General features: G+C 36.4%; 1 non-coding gene across 1 annotated transcript; it reads right to left on the bottom strand.

The window, feature by feature from the left end:
- Positions 1-8,278: 8,278 nt before the first annotated feature.
- Positions 8,279-8,355, bottom strand: Trnal-caa. The gene has a single exon. It is a non-coding gene; the product is annotated as a tRNA-Leu (tRNA).
- Positions 8,356-8,591: the final 236 nt, after the last annotated feature.

The following is an 8,591-nucleotide window of genomic DNA, read 5'->3' on the forward strand; positions in this document are numbered from 1 at the left end:
GAACATAATTAGGATTTGTGTTTGCCCAGTAATGTTAGTTCTGCTTATGTGACATGAAAATGTGCCTCATCTGACATCCACTAAAAATTCATCATCATTGTTTATTTTTCTAATAATTTGTTGACAGAATCCTAATCATAACTGGTTATCATTGTCCTTCAATTGTTGCACCATCTGTAGTTTGTGCGGATGAAATTTTAAAAAAAGATGAAGAATTTTGCGAACACTCTCCTGGGACATTTCAATCACTGCTGCTTGCTTACAAATGAGCGCCATAGGCTCCGCAAGATAGATTCACGTACAACATCAATGTTTGCTGGAGAACACACACTTCTTGGTCATCCTGTTGCTTTCTCCTTGAGGGCAGATCCAGTCTCTTCAAAGTTGTTAATCCAACAGTTTATTGCATGTTTTGACTGAACGGCATCACAATGCCCTAAATTATAAAAACATCAAAACTCCCTCTGTGTTGCTACCAAACTATCATTGTTTTTACAAAACATTTTTATGGGTAACGCACACTGTTGTCCGTTCCACTGATCCATGATTACTGAAATGGCGGACTGTTTACTCACCAACTGCCATGAACCTGCAGTGCTGCCACCTACCCATGGCTGCCACTACTCATATACACACACACACACACACACACACACACACACACGTCACTGCATTACGTAAGTCAAAAATTGTATGATAACCATTCAAGTTCTAATAATCTGCTGTTCTAATTACAGCGACTGAAAAGAAACGTTCCAAAAACCACAATTATTTAATATTTTGTATCATACTCATAAGGTTAACTTTTTTTGTAGGGATACATTCTGACATAGCATTCCTCGCACATAATGATTTTGCACTCACTGCACTGGTATATTGTCTCTACAGAACAAATAATGAACCATTGAAAACTGAGGTAAAAGAATAATAAGCTACGTGAAAGTCTGGTATCCAGTTTGTATTCTGCCAACTGTCAGTATATTTTTTGCTTCATAGAATTTTTCTCGCAGTTGTATTTATGACGCTTAAACAATTTTTTAACAGACTACATGTAACACATTATTCACTATTTGTCTTAAGATTGTCAACATCAAATTCTTTTACAAAATTCTTCTCTCTTATAAAAACATATGGTCTTTTTTTGTACAATTTACAGACTGTTGTAGTTTTATATAATTCCAAACTTATGGTAAGGTTTGCTGAATGTTTCTCTGCATACAGTAATTATAAAGTACATAGAATTATCAAAACTCTATTTTGTATCCATTGGCTTGTTTTATATGAAAAATTGTAGATTTACATCTCTTAAAACAATGAAGAACTTGTCATCCACGTGTTATTGTTCCTATTATTGATTGTAGATTCCACACATTATGATACTCAATTTATTAACCAAATGTGTTAATTGTCTGTTCAAATTTATATAGGAATATCAATCATCTGAAATTACAAATTGTGTACTGATTATAAAGTAAGGTGGATAAATCTCAGTTCACAAAAAAAGTTCTTAGTAAATTTGTATTGAAATGTATTTAAAACTTTTGCTGAAAATGGAGGACAGTCAACTTGATCCTTGCATTCAAATTTGCTGTGCTTCCTGTTCAACCAGATGAAGGCATAAAACACCCTCTGATTTGGAGAGAAACCTCCAGTTCTAGATAATCTTCTCTGTGACCAGCAGTGGCATTGGCTGTACGCCAAAATAAAAATGATGGTAAAATGCACTCCCACTTTTTTCCTCATGAGGTCTCTACCACAGTGCCACTCACTGCTGCACCTTTCAAGTAATCAGTCAACACGATGGCTCTAGCTTCCACTGCTATGTTCATTGTATCTGCCCATCATAATACAGTGCTGACACTTTGTCAAGTGTGAACACATCACCATTTGTCATGATGTGACATTCCATTCACATTGCAACAACCCAAGGGTGATTGTCTTTTCTCCAAATTGTATTGATGGATGATCATAGTTGATAACATGTGCAGCAATCAGGCAGTTGTTTGAGGTGGTTCTGCAGAGTCATAGCGTATGTTCATGGCTGTTAAAATTTAAAAATCAGAATTGAAAAAGGCAGTGTATTCATAAGTTTGTTATGACAATATTTGCATTGAAGAAAATGATGTAATAAACAATCAACAGCAAACAATTAATATTCAGTCATTTCCTGAAGCGAACCTGGACCTTGTTATTACAAAGTAACTGAAGAATTACTTCAGCTCCTAGACCACTGAAGCCACCAATAAGATAAGTAGAGACCAACTTTTTGTATAACTAACACTCATTGGTCTGTTTTCATCTTCCAAGGTAGTGATGATTCACTAAAGTTGCAAGTTATGTATTTCGCCAATTGTTCTCATTAACACCATTGTGGGTGGTAGTTGTAATATCCATGTGAATCAGTTTGAAACCAGCTCTAGTTGTTGATTTTTAACACATTTCAATAGGAAAACTTGTGAACTGACTGTAAATAATTTATTTTCATTTTCTTTGCATGCAGCCATTAAAATGATAGCCCAATTTAAAAAAAATAATGGTTCATACAGCTGTTTTGGTAATTTATACTTTTCTTAAGCTTAACCGCATGTGGTGGAAATTTCAGTTTAGAATTAATTCACTTTTGACAATGTGCTGCTACCCTCTGAATTTCCCTTACAGAGTAGCAATAATCATAATGCCTGAGCAGGGTTGAGTAGAACTCTTTGCAGTTGTCATCAGACCCTTTCAGCTGGTACAGAGAAACTCATTTCTGCAGAACAACTTTTTTTAATTTTGGCACAGTTGAATTTGATCACTCTGTCCTCCAACAGAAGTGTTCATAATGGTTACGTTGTACCTTGCTTACTTGATATGCAGAGCATAGTACTGTATTTTGATTGATACTTCTATGGTGTGGTGTTCAAGGAGAGACTTCTTTAAACTGCTATGTTTACTAACATAAGTTGTCACACCAGCACCTTTATCTCATTGCCTACAATAGCTATTTGCTAGTAAGTAGCCTTCTAATCTATATCATCCCATCAGTTATTATTGAAACATGTGGTGAGTGTTTCTCTATGCAATAAGTAGAGTTATTTTATGAGATGATGTACATTTTCATACAACATCTGTAAAATTGTTATCCCATTTTTATTATTTACAGCTTTGCATGAGTTACATTTATTTAAATAACCTTTGTTACAATAGTGTATTTCATTAACTGGGCCTTTACAACTGTGTTGAAATTTTGAGTTACTTCTTTCACAGCCTGGCCTTTCCCCAAGTGTACAGGACCAGAACAATCTGAAATACATTGCTATTGCTGAGTGTTAATTTGACGGATCTTTTTTCAGATGTACAGTATAAATTTGTTGTTAGGATACTTGTGTAGTGTCATGTTCATAATGGTAGTTCTTTCCTTCAGTGGTGTTTGTGACAGATGGAAATAAAAAGAACTGGGTTGATTGATTGTCTGTGATTTGATTAAAATTTTGTTGTGCCCTGTCTCCCACCTTGTGTGGCATTTTTATTCTAACTGTTTCAGGAATGTTCACCTCAAGAAGATTTTACAACATCTAGTACATGTAGAATTGATAAGACAGAGGATGTGGAAGATGAGGAGAAGGTAGTGAGTGAGGACTGTGTGTTTTTTCCCCGTAGTCCTCGCTCACTGCCTTCTCCTTGGCTTCCACACATTCCATATGTTCCTGTGGTACAAAATAACATATCTTAGTTGATATGTGGCTAAAGGGAATTTGTTAACATCTACTATAAATTTAAGTATTAGTAAGTTTTTTCTGAAAGTATTTGTCTGGAGCTTAGCCTTTTACGGAAGTGAAAAATGGACAATACATGGCTCAGACAAGAAGAGAATAGAAGCTTGTGAAATGTGTTGTTACAGAAAAACACTGAAGTTTAGGTGGGTAGGTTGAGTATCTAATGAGGAGCCACTGGACTGAATTTGGGAAAAGTAAATTCATGGCTCAGCTTGGATAAAACAAGTGATTGATTAATAGAACACATACCAAGGCATTAGTGAATAGTTATTTGAGTGATACAGGAAAGTGTGGTGAGGGGGTATTAGTAGATGGAGACTACAATGGAGAGCTGCATAAAAGCAGTATGTGAACTGTAAGAACAACAACAACATTTGAAGTCTATGAACTGTATTATGTTTAGACAGAGACAAGCTGTGTGTCTTGGTAGGTCAGTGGGCATGTGCAGGACTTGATATGTAAAGGTCTAGGATTCAATTCCCAGTTGGTCCAGTGAATTTTTTCTGTCACTTATCACTTCCTTTACCTCTAGCAATGATTTCTCAGTGTGAAAAATGCCAAATTGCACTGTCACACAGAGTCAATGTTAACCTGAGGTAACCAATTCTGAAGTCTGAAGAAGTGAAGAGGATAACAGAAGCAGCAGGACCATGCGTAGTAGAGCTCTCCTGTCCCCAAACCAACTTTCAGAATGAGAACTGCTTTACTTTTTAGTGTTAAAATGAAGATAATATGCATAGCAGTTTTAATAAGCTGAGAAGCGAAAATGGTAACTTATGAGTCACTGTGTGTTGAATTGCCAAAATTTTTTTTATTATTACATACAAAAACATATATTTCTTTGTCCTTAATTAATTTTTACTTCTTTCATTACCAAAATTAACACTTCGACTGCTGACCACATAACCATTTTCATTGATTTTCAATATTTTTAATTAGAGAAAGTGATCATTGAGCAACTATGACATTAAAATTTATGAGAACTTGAAACCACTTCTTCTGGGTTACATATCTCCAGCTTTGTTGAATGTTTAGCTTTTTCCTTGTTGGTGTCTTTTTTTTAAAGGAATGTTAGACTTGGCAAGAAATACGAAAGTTTACTAATGTCAAAAATTTTGCCACAACCATTCTAGTCCTAATACTTTACATGCAGTAACTGAAACCCAATGTCTTAAACCCTAATTATAAATTACTTAACATTATATTCTTATGTTGTTGTTGTTGTTGTTGTTGTTGTTGTTGTTGTTCTTGCTGTGGTCTTCAGTCCAAAGACTGGTTTGATGCAGCTCTCCATGCTACTCTATCCTGTGCAAGCTTCTTCATCTCCAAGTACCTACTGCAACCGACATCCTATAGTTAACTTTTTACAGTATTATGAGAATGGAAGTTGCTATTCACCATACAGTGGAGATGCTGAGCCTCAGATAGGCACAACAAAAAGACTATCACAAATAAAACTTTCGGCTAGTAAAGCCTTTACCAAAAATAGATGACACACACACAGTGTGTGTGTGTGTGTGTGTGTGTGTGTGTGTGTGTGTGTGTGTCATCTATTTTTGATGAAGACCCTACTGGCTGAAAGTTTTATTTGTGATAGTCTTTTTGTTGTGCCTATCTGAGGCTCAGCATCTCCACTATATGGTGAATAGCATCTTTCCTCCCCATAATATTGATACATTCCATCCTGGATTTTGCATTGTTTGATATAGTTAACTTTTTATTAGGTTACTTTCTGAGGTCACCCACCTGAGTAGCCAAGTGCATTAATGCAACACTTCTGGGACTCGGGCATGTGCTCCAGCTCCAGGTAGAATCTGCCCAGTTTAATAATAATAATGATAATAATAATAATAATAATGAGGACCTCATGCAGTAGTTTTTAGTTAATTCCCCACATATAAGTAGGTTAATTAGGAATGGTTCTCAGATCATGCCTCAATTACACAATTTGCTACAAACATTTTAGGAAAATGTTTGCATACTTCCACATGATAACACTGTAAGCAGACAGTGTGGATACATATTTTCATTCATGGGAGTTTAAAGAGGTGGCAACAGGAAGGGCATCTATCCACCCCTTAAATTAACTGTGCCAATTACAGTAATAATTATGGCAACCTCTGCTTAGATACAGTTCTTTGAATATAGTGATTTGCACTCAATGCACTGGTATGTGGTGTCTTTTCTTGGAGTCGTTCCTGTTTGTTTAATTCCTTTGGCTGAACATACTCTGGATTCTTGTTTTAACTGGTAGACATAAAAGTTTTCCAAGAAAATGCTTCCTTGTAGATAGTCTGTTCATTTGGTTCCCAGTGGAACTCAGTCTGGGGGTGTCTTCATTCATTGGTGATTCTGTGCACAGAAACTTTATAAATCTACATCTACATGGCTATTCTACAAATCACACTTAAGTGCCTGGCAGAGGGTTCATCAAACCACATTGGCAATAATTCTCTGTTACTCCATTGTTGAACAGTGCACAGAATAAACAGACACTTAAATCTCTCTGTGCAAGCTCTGAATTCCCTTATTTTATAAAGATCATCATTTCTCCCAGTGTAGGTTGGTGTCAACCTAATGTTTTTGCTAGATGGTGATTAAAATTTTGTGAGAAGATCCCACTACAACAAAAAACACCTTTATTTTAATGATCCTGTATCATGGCCATGACACTCTGTCCCCTATTTGTCGTTAATACAAAATGTGCTGACTTCTTTGAACTTTCATTTTGTACTCCATTACTCCAACCTACTAAGGATCCGACACTGTGCAGTGGTACTCCAAAAGAGGACACACAGGCTTAATGTAGACAGTCTCTTTAGTAGAACTGTTACATCTTCTAAGTGTATTGCCAATAAAACACGGTATTTGGTTTGCCTTCCCACAGCATTTTCTATATGGTCTTTCAAATTTAAGTGTTCAGAATTGGAATTCTTAGATAATTATCTGAATTTACAGCCTTTAGATTTGATTGATTTATCATGTAACCGAAAATTAATGGATATTTTAGCACTCATTTGGATGACCTCAGACTTTTCATTATTTAGGGTCAATGGCTAATTTTTGTAACATACAGATATCTTATGTAAATCATTTTGCAATTGATTTTTATCCTATGAAAGCTTTACTAGACTATAAACGACAGCATCATCTACAAACAACCTAAGACAGCTGCTCACATTGTCTCCTGAATCATTTATATAGTTATATAGATCAGGAACAACAGAAAGCCTATAACTACCCTGGGGAACACTAGAAATCACTTCTGTTTCACTTGATGACATACTGTCAGTTGCTATTAACAGTGGCTTATCTGATGGGCAATCATGTACCCAGTTACATAAATGAGACGTTATTCTATAAGATACAATTTGATCACAATCCGCTTGTGAGGTACAGTGTCAAAAGCCTCATGGAAATCTAGAAATATGGAATCAATTCGAAATCCTTTGCTGTTAGCACTTGACACTTGGTGTGAGTAAAGAGCTAGTTGTGTTTCACAAGACCAGTATTTTCTGGATCTGTGATGGCTATGTGTCAGTAGGCTGTTCTCTTCGAGGTAATTCATAATGTTCGAACACAATACATGTCCCAAAATCTTGTTGCATATTAACGCTAATGATGTCGACTTGTTATTTAGTCAGTTACTCATTTTGTCTTTCTTGAATATTGGTGTGACATGTGCAATTTTCCAGTCTTTGGATGTGGATCTTTAATCAAGTAAGCATTTGTGTATGGTTGTTAAGTATGGAGCTATCACATCAGCAAAGGAGTCTAATTGGTATGCAGTCTGGACTGGAAGACTTGCTTTTATTAAGTGATTTAAGTTGCTTCACTACTCCGAGGGTATCTATTTCTAAGTTACTGATGTTGGCAGCTGTTCTTGATCCAAATTCTGGAATATTTACTTCGTCTTCTTTGGTGAAGTAATTTAAGAAGGCTCTGTTTAGTGACTCTGCTTTAGTAGCACTGTCATTGAATGTATTTCCATTGCTATGGTGCAGGCAGTGATTGCATCTTGGTGTTAGTGCACATTATATGTGACCAGAATCTCTTTGGATTCTCTGCCATGTTTCGAGACAAAGTTTCATTGTGGAAACTATTATTGAGTGTCTCACATTGAAGTCTGTGCTAAATTTCGAGCTTCTGTAAAAGATCACCAATCTTGGGGGTTTCGCATTCGTTTAAATTTGATATGCTTTTATCATTGTCTCTGCAACAGTTTTCTGACCTGTTTTGCGTACCATGGAGGATCAGCTATGTCATTTGTTAATTTATTTGTTATAAATCTCTCAACTGCTGTCAGAACTATTTCTTTGAATTCAAGCCACATCTGGTCTATACTTGCATTGTTAATTTTGAAGAAGTGGAGATTTAGACAGAGCCATCTTAATTTTATTTTACTTTATTGTGGTGAATGCATGCAATTACTAGACACAAAAGGAAACAGTGATATTGAAGAATGAGATTTTCACTCTGCAGCGGAGTGTGCGCTGATATGAAACTTCCTGGCAGATTAAAACTGCGTGCTGGACCGAGACTTGAACTCGGGACCTTTGCCTTTTGCGGGCAAGTGCTCTACCAACTGAGCTACCCAAGCACGACTCACACCCCGTCCTCACAGCTTTACTTCTGCCAGTACCTTGCCTCCTACCTTCCAAACTTTACAGAAGCTCTCCTGCGAACCTTGCAGAACTAGCACTCCTGAAAGAAAGGATATTGCGGAGACATGGCTTAGCCACAGCCTGGGGGATGTTTCCAGAATGAGATTTTCACTCTTCAGTGAAGTGTGTGCTTATATGAAACTTCCTGGCAGATTAAAACTGTGTGCCGGGC

Source organism: Schistocerca piceifrons, chromosome 9 (assembly GCF_021461385.2).
Source record: "Schistocerca piceifrons isolate TAMUIC-IGC-003096 chromosome 9, iqSchPice1.1, whole genome shotgun sequence".
NCBI classification, from domain to species: Eukaryota; Metazoa; Arthropoda; class Insecta; order Orthoptera; family Acrididae; genus Schistocerca; species Schistocerca piceifrons.